Source organism: Mixophyes fleayi, chromosome 6 (genome assembly GCF_038048845.1).
Source record: "Mixophyes fleayi isolate aMixFle1 chromosome 6, aMixFle1.hap1, whole genome shotgun sequence".
In the NCBI taxonomy this organism is placed as follows: Eukaryota; Metazoa; Chordata; class Amphibia; order Anura; family Limnodynastidae; genus Mixophyes; species Mixophyes fleayi.
Window position 1 is genome coordinate 166,570,666 of NC_134407.1, and position 8,586 is coordinate 166,579,251.

General features: G+C 43.4%; 1 long non-coding RNA gene across 1 annotated transcript; it reads right to left on the bottom strand.

The window, feature by feature from the left end:
- Window positions 1-281: 281 nt before the first annotated feature.
- On the bottom strand, window positions 282-8,340 carry LOC142160465 (uncharacterized). Its single transcript, XR_012693235.1, has 3 exons — window positions 8,008-8,340; window positions 1,056-1,256; window positions 282-372 (listed from the first exon to the last, which is right to left on the bottom strand). It is a non-coding gene; the product is annotated as an uncharacterized LOC142160465 (long non-coding RNA).
- Window positions 8,341-8,586: the final 246 nt, after the last annotated feature.

Below are 8,586 nucleotides of genomic sequence, written 5' to 3' on the forward strand. Positions count from 1 at the left end.
GGGGCCTTATCACATTATATCCCGGATGTGAGGTGTGACCCTATTGGTTGGCCTCTTCTCCATTGGCTTTTAAACAACAGCTTGACTTAAGTGTATAATGCTAATACGTAAATTTGTTCAATGAAATCACACACATACCAGTTTTTCTTTAAACAAAAATTTTTTAATTTATAAACTAAAACTATGAACAAATGTCAACTAACAAACAATCAATAAATCAATGAAAGGTATTTAAATTTTTTTTTAGATATTTAAATTTTTTTTTACATTTTTTTGCTTTTTCTTTATGCTTTTTATAGTTTTTTTCTTGTTTTTTAAGTTCTGACAGAAGCCTCTGGCTGTGCCTTAGAGGACCCATCGACTCCTCATCAGCTGCAAAAAACGAAAAACAACAATTTAGTAAATGCACTCTTAATACATTAATGTGGTGAAATGCTAGCTCTCGGTTCTTGTACCTATGCATTTTGTAAGCTCGGTATAGTGCATAAATGAATGTTACCCAAACACTGGCCCCATTCATTAAATTTTGATAATGCACGTACCTGGTGGCTGCGAACGGCCAAAGTAATTTTTATTTTTAATATTATTAGCTATGACTAGAATGGGTCTGCAGTGCCGTACATAACATATACTGAAGACCGAACCAAGACACAACATGATACAAAGACAGGTGACAGGGTAAAACAAATCAGATTATCTCTGACAGATAGTGAAAGGGATGGGCCATGCGCATGAGAGCTTACAACCTAAAGGGAAGGGGGAGACACAAGTAATACGAAGTATATAGTACTATATTGTTTTGGTGTATACATTAACTTTCTTGCAAATTTTGCCAAGGAGAATCTCACCCTCTAGGGTGCATTTTTAAAGCCTGCCAGCTGAGTTGGCCTGCGCACAAGACAAGAATTGGTGGGAGGACATTTTTCCCATTGTGGGAACTTAGGATGCCTTGTACTGTGAATGGGCAGTGAAAACTGTTTGTCATGTTCTACGTCTGTCTTGTCAAAAAAATAAAACAACTCAAGTATACAAAAATTACGAGGTAATGTACTTACTTTCCTCAACCAGCACTGGTGGTTGCTGAGAGGTGGATTCTGATTGGCTCTGGAAGAGCAGAGGTGATGCGGCCAGATCATCGGACTGCGGCAAATCCACCACCACCGCTGACTCCACCTGTGGCTGTTGGCTTCCACCTGGCGCCTCCGGTGTCACCACCTGTTCATGTTGGCGGTGGTGTTGGGAGCTGCGTTGGCGTCCTGTTGGAGACCATTGATGTGTTATCTTACGTGTATTTTTGTAATTTATTCAACATACACAGCGAATACATACACACATGCAGCGAATGGTAGCTTTGAATGCTAAAATAGTACTCATGTCAATAACATTAAGTTTTTGACAAAAAAATTACATAAAAATTTAGAACATATATATAATATGAAATAATCTGAATAATAGTAAACAAGACTAACATTATGCATACGTTTAGTATGAGAATGGTCAGAAAATAGGCCTTTTCTGTCCATATTTCCTGTGAGCAGAAAATATAACAATGCCATATTATATAGTGTTTGAGGGCGACTTACTAGTGAGAATTTCCGCCCTCAAATCTGCAAGAAGGTCGGGCTGCCGTCTCCGCAGATCACTCCATCAGCGTTGCAACTGCACGATGGAGCGTCGGGTGCTAACCTGCATAGGCAGATGCCTGCGCATGGCTCTGTATGCCTGCTGTTTTTGTTCATTTCCCACGTACCTCCCTGCGGGCTCAAAGGAACGGTCCATCGTTGCTGTCAGCACCCGCAGTTCGGTACGTGAGAATATTGCAGACCTCATTTTGTATCACAAGGGCCAGTTTAATATCCTGCTTACCGATTGGTTCTCAGTGCTCGTCGGTGCGTCTGCACGTCCATCGCGGAACCTTTACTAAGATGGCTTACTGACCTGTCAATCACTGCTCCGGCGTGCCTAGCATTCTGGCGCGTATGCAACTGAACGCATCACTATAAAACCGCACATTGCATGCGATAGTTCGCCCTGACAATTTATGCATTGACCAAGTTTTTGCTGTCAGGAAACATAATGCATTGGTGGATATTGAGGTAAGTAACATGGGCCTAGGTCTGCTACCTGACATAGCGTCGTAGGAAATGGAATAATTGCACTTTCTTTTTTCCTTTTTTAGTTTGTATTAACATTTGCTGCAAACCAGAACAGGAGAACCTTGCTCCATTTTGAGGTAAGTAACATGGGCCTAGGTCTGCAGGCTTTTAGTATAGTGATGGAATAAACTTATTTTATTTCCATTTGTAGACATGTCTGAACAAGAATCCAATCAGCCATCGGCCTCATCATCTGCTGCTGCTGCTAAAAAAAATCCGCCAGCCAAATTTCACCAAAAATGAAATAGACATTTTGGTAGAATTGGCTGTTGATAGGCTCCACTCCACTCTGCGTCCACTCTCTGCACCATCCAAAGCCAGAATATGGGAAGAGATAACAAATGAGGTCAATTCCGTGGCTCCAATCAGACGCAAGGTTAATGAGGTCCAGAAAAGGTACAAAAAATAGTTAAATGTGTCCAGATTTTGGGGATAATTTTATCCTGCTAATGTGTCTATTTTGCACACAGGTGGCAAGACTTTAAACGCCGCCTAAAAGATAAAATTACCGAACACAGAAGACATGCCAGAATGACAGGTGGTGGACCTCCAGCAACGCTGGAATTGACTGCATTGGAGACCAGGGCATTGGCCTGTTTGGATGCGGAGATGGTTCAAGGTAGCCCACCTGCCAGCGAGCCTATCACAGCTACAGGTTTATACATACACATATAATATAAATAAATTGTCTACTAAATTATATATATTACAGTTACCCAATAATTGCCCTATACTTTAACAGATTTGCAGTTACATATAGTGAGAAGTAAAGAAGTTATATTTTAACCACCACACACAGTAAAAAAAAATATTGTATTGACAATGTATTTTTTAGAAACATGAGGACAATAAGAATTCACACAAATTTCCTAAGGACGGCATTAATTTTTTTTTTTTTTTTTTTCTTGTAGGGGCCAATATAGCGGAAGAAATTGCAGAGGATGAGCTGGTGGAGGAGCCACGTGATGTGGAAGAGCATCAGATGAGTGAGGAGGCAGAAGTCAGTGAACGGGAATCACTGCACGCCTGCTATCACAGTATTAGAGACACAAATGCCACTATTCAGTCCAATACCACAGATATTGCCACAACCCTCACCCGTATGGAGCACACTTTACACAGTAGCCTCACCCATATAGAGAACACTATGGACTTAAACCTTACCTCTATCAACACTACCCTTACCCGTCTCACTGACCTTATTGCAATGTATATTACCAATCCCCAATCACGCATATCACAGGGATCTTCTCCTACTTCTTTCTCTCCATCTCTCAGTCCCATGTATCCAGGGCCGGATTTCCCGCTAGGCATCCTAGGCAACTGCCTAGGGCCCAGCGGTGCCCAGGGGGCCCTGCCAGAGCCGACGGTGAGCAGGGTAGGCAAGGCAGAGGGGCGCTCCCCTCCGCCTGTCATCCCCCTCTGGCCGTTGGCACAATACAGGCTTCAAATCGATGCAACATCAAAGAAAAAAAAAAGGAAGAAAAAAAAAAAAAGTCAGCTGACCGCGCGTCGGGTCCCGGCAGTCTCCTCTCCTAGTCTCCCACTGAAAATGACGGCTAGCGTGATGGCGTCACGCCCGACGTCATTTTCAGTGAGAATTCGGCGAGGAGCACAGCCGGACCAGAGGAGGAGGAGCAGCTGCAGCGCGCCATCGAAAAAAAAAGAAAACAAGAACAGAACAGGCAATTAAAAGGTAAGTTAACTAACGGAGGGCCCATGCTTGTTCAGTGAGGGGCACGAGAAATGTGGAACAGCCAGGCATTAAGGACACAGAGGGGCATGATGGCAGATATGTAAAAGGGGCATGATGGCAGATATGTAAAAGGGGCATAATGGCAGATATGTAAAAGGGGCATGATGGCAGATATGTAACAGGGGCATGATGGCAGATATGTAACAGGGGCATGATGGCAGATATGTAACAGGGGCATGATGGCAGATATGTAAAAGGGGCATGATGGCAGATATGTAAAAGGGGCATGATGGCAGATATGTAACAGGGGCATGATGGCAGATATGTCAAAGGGGCATGATGGCAGATATGTCAAAGGGGCATGATGGCAGATATGTAAAAGGGGCATAATGGCAGATATGTAAAAGGGGCATAATGGCAGATATGTAAAAGGGCATGATGGCAGATATGTAAAAGGGGCATGATGGCAGATATGTAAAATGGACATGATGGCAGATATGTAAAAGGGGCATGATGGCAAATATGGAACAGAGGCATGATGGCAGATATGTAAAAGGGGCATGATGGCAGATATGTAAAAGGGGCATGATGGCAGATATGTAAAAGGGGCATGATGGCAGATATGTAAAAGGGGCGTGATGGCAGATATGTAACAGGGGCGTGATGGCAGATATGTAACAGGGGCGTGATGGCAGATATGTAACAGGGGCGTGATGGCAGATATGTAACAGGGGCATGATGGCAGATATGTAAAAGGGGCATGATGGCAGATATGTAAAAGGGGCATGATGGCAGATATGTAAAAGGGCATGATGGCAGATATGTAAAAGGGGCATGATGGCAGATATGTAAAAGGGGCATGATGGCAGATATGTAAAAGGGACATGATGGCAGATATGTAACAGAGGCATGATGGCAGATATGTAAAAGGGGCATGATGGCAGATATGTAAAAGGGGCATGATGGCAGATATGTAAAAGGGGCATGATGGCAGATATGTAACACGGGCGTGATGGCAGATATGTAACAGGGGCGTGATGGCAGATATGTAACAGGGGCATGATGGCAGATATGTAACAGGGGCATGATGGCAGATATGTAAAAGGGGCATGATGGCAGATATGTAAAATGGACATGATGGCAGATATGTAAAAGGGGCATGATGGCAAATATGGAACAGAGGCATGATGGCAGATATGTAAAAGGGGCATGATGGCAGATATGTAAAAGGGGCATGATGGCAGATATGTAAAAGGGCATGATGGCAGATATGTAAAAGGGGCATGATGGCAGATATGTAAAAGGGGCATGATGGCAGATATGTAAAATGGACATGATGGCAGATATGTAAAAGGGGCATGATGGCAAATATGGAACAGAGGCATGATGGCAGATATGTAAAAGGGGCATGATGGCAGATATGTAAAAGGGGCATGATGGCAGATATGTAAAAGGGGCATGATGGCAGATATGTAAAAGGGGCGTGATGGCAGATATGTAACAGGGGCGTGATGGCAGATATGTAACAGGGGCATGATGGCAGATATGTAAAAGGGGCATGATGGCAGATATGTAAAAGGGGCATGATGGCAGATATGTAAAAGGGGCATGATGGCAAATATGGAACAGAGGCATGATGGCAGATATGTAAAAGGGGCATGATGGCAGATATGTAAAAGGGGCATGATGGCAGATATGTAAAAGGGGCATGATGGCAGATATGTAAAAGGGCATGATGGCAGATATGTAAAAGGGGCATGATGGCAGATATGTAAAATGGACATGATGGCAGATATGTAAAAGGGGCATGATGGCAAATATGGAACAGAGGCATGATGGCAGATATGTAAAAGGGGCATGATGGCAGATATGTAAAAGGGGCATGATGGCAGATATGTAACAGGGGCGTGATGGCAGATATGTAACAGGGGCATGATGGCAGATATGTAACAGGGGCATGATGGCAGATATGTAAAAGGGGCATGATGGCAGATATGTAAAAGGGGCATGATGGCAGATATGTAAAAGGGGCATGATGGCAGATATGTAACAGGGGCATGATGGCAGATATGTAAAAGGGGCATGATGGCAGATATGTCAAAGGGGCATGATGGCAGATATGTCAAAGGGGCATGATGGCAGATATGTAAAAGGGGCATGATGGCAGATATGTAAAAGGGGCATGATGGCAGATATGTAAAAGGGGCATGATGGCAGATATGTAAAAGGGCATGATGGCAGATATGTAAAAGGGGCATGATGGCAGATATGTAACAGGGGCGTGATGGCAGATATGTAACAGGGGCATGATGGCAGATATGTAACAGGGGCATGATGGCAAATATGGAACAGAGGGGCATGATGGCAAATATGGAACAGAGGGGCATGATGACAGAAATATGGAACAGGCATTAAGGGCACAGAGGGGCATGATGACAGAAATGTGGAACAGGCAGTGTGAGGTGAAATAAACAAGGGGAGCAAAATATGGAGGGCACAGTGTGATGGTGAAGGGTGCACAGTGTGATGATAAAACGGCAAAAGCATGATGGAGGGCACAGTGTGATGATGAAGGGAGTACAGTGTACTAAAGGGGAAACAGTGTGAAGGAGGAGCAAAAGTGATGTGTTGGGGAAATATTTTTCTCTTCTGTACTTCAACTTATTTGGCAAAATAAATTTTTTGTAGGAGGGAGCTGGGAGAGCTTGCGCAGGCTCAGTGTGCTTGGACTAGGCGTGCAGGGACTGAAGTGACATCATACGGAGGATCAAGGTACAGTGCGCAGAGTTGGACCAATAATATCAACCTGCAGGGACTGAAATAACCTTTCTTTTCATCAGCAAATGTGAGTAATGAAAAGTAATCATTATAAATGCTGTAATTATTACTATTGTAATAATGTCCACTCTTCAGTCTGTGACAGAAGCTCTGGGTAAGTGGTAAATGGCAGGTACATAAGTTCCAGGTTCCTTTCATTTGTAGTTTAAAACAGACTGATCAAGAGATGCACCTGGGAGGTGCCTGTGAAAAGGGAATGCAACCAGTGTCTCAGACCTGGGGAGGAGATGAGTTGCCTCCTCAGACACTCTGCTGTAGTGAGCAATAATATGTTGTAGCTCTGAGAGAGGGTCTTGCTAGGTGTATTATCTAGTAGCCAGACGGCTTGGATATTGTATATATTTTGTTTTGTTTACAAGCTGGTGAATAAACTGGCTGTGGTTGTTATCCTGAAACGTCTGGACTTGTGTGGTTACTGCTGCTGTTCACCAAGGAGATAGTACCTATCCCCCTGATTACATTACAAGTCTTTATATAGTGCAAAATCATGGGGGGAGCATGTCTTCTCTGGGAGTGTGTGTTACACACAGTAGTAAATTATATTTACAATTACATGCAAATGATTTGGTTAACATTATTTGCACTCTGTTTTATGTAAGGATTTAATAAAAAGTTATTATTTATTGGTATAACATTGTCTGCACTATCTTTTCTAGTACCTATTAAAAGTTAATATTGTTTCACGGAGGGGGGCACTAAACCAGTATCTTGCCTAGGGCCCTATGAGGTCTAAATCCGGCTCTGCATGTATCAATCATACTACACATTACCCGATTATCGTTCCACAAGTAGGCCTTATCGCGCGCACCCGTCTTCACATATTGAACAACTCCACTCTCAAGGTTCTATTGGTTCTAGTCTAAGACCCCAAATGCATCACCATCATTTCCAAAGCAACCCATATGTTGACATTGACCCATATTCACATTCTAATCTGCAAAACAACTATTATTTACCTCCACCTGCCCCTTCTGCCATCTCTGCCCCTTCTGCCATCTCTGGCCCTTCTGCCATCTCTGCCCCTTCTGCCCCTTCTGCCATCTCTGCCCCTTCTGCCACCCGTGCCACACAATCGTCGGCTGCTGCACAGTCACTCACTGATGCTCCACTGGCCTCTGCTTCCTCTCCACTGTTGCCTTCTATATCACGGGTTACCAGAAGCCAGACTCATCCTAGAACAGATGCAACCATTATCCCAGCAAAGAGTCCCCTAAAAATAAACAATTGTTTGTTTTATGTGTTTTTCTTATTGTGTAAATAAATGGTATAATTATATACTTAGTAGCTATGTATGTTGTATATAACAAAAACACTTACAAGAGAAGTAGGTGTCCAGGACATATTGCTTAAAAGACACAGCATCAACTAATTCTGGAGGGCTGGGGTCAGCATCTAACACCTCCTGGACAGCAACCTCAGCCTCCTCCACCCAAGGAACCCCACTCCTAATGGCGATGTTATGGAACACCAAGCACAGAGCTATGATATCACACACAGTGGTTGGAGCATACATTAGAGCACCACCAGACCGATCTAGGCACCGGAATCTGGCCTTTAAAAGACCAAATGCCGGCTCCACAACCGATCTAGTGGCTGTATGTGCGGAGTTGTATGCCATCTCCTGCTCCGTACGTGGGTTTAAGAGAGGAGAGAGGAGCCAAGGGCGAAAAAGGGTATGTGTTATCTCCTACAAGGGGTGACAAGAAGGAAAAAGTTACAAAATATGAGCGAGTGTCATGATTGTAGACCCAAATAACTATATCTATGGCAACAAGACAGGCAACATGGATGACAAATAATGGGAAAAGAAGCAATTAGACACAGATATGACTTCAGAGAAGCTTACATAACATATTCAATGTATTTGTAACCAAGGTTTAAGTTTTTGAACAACTT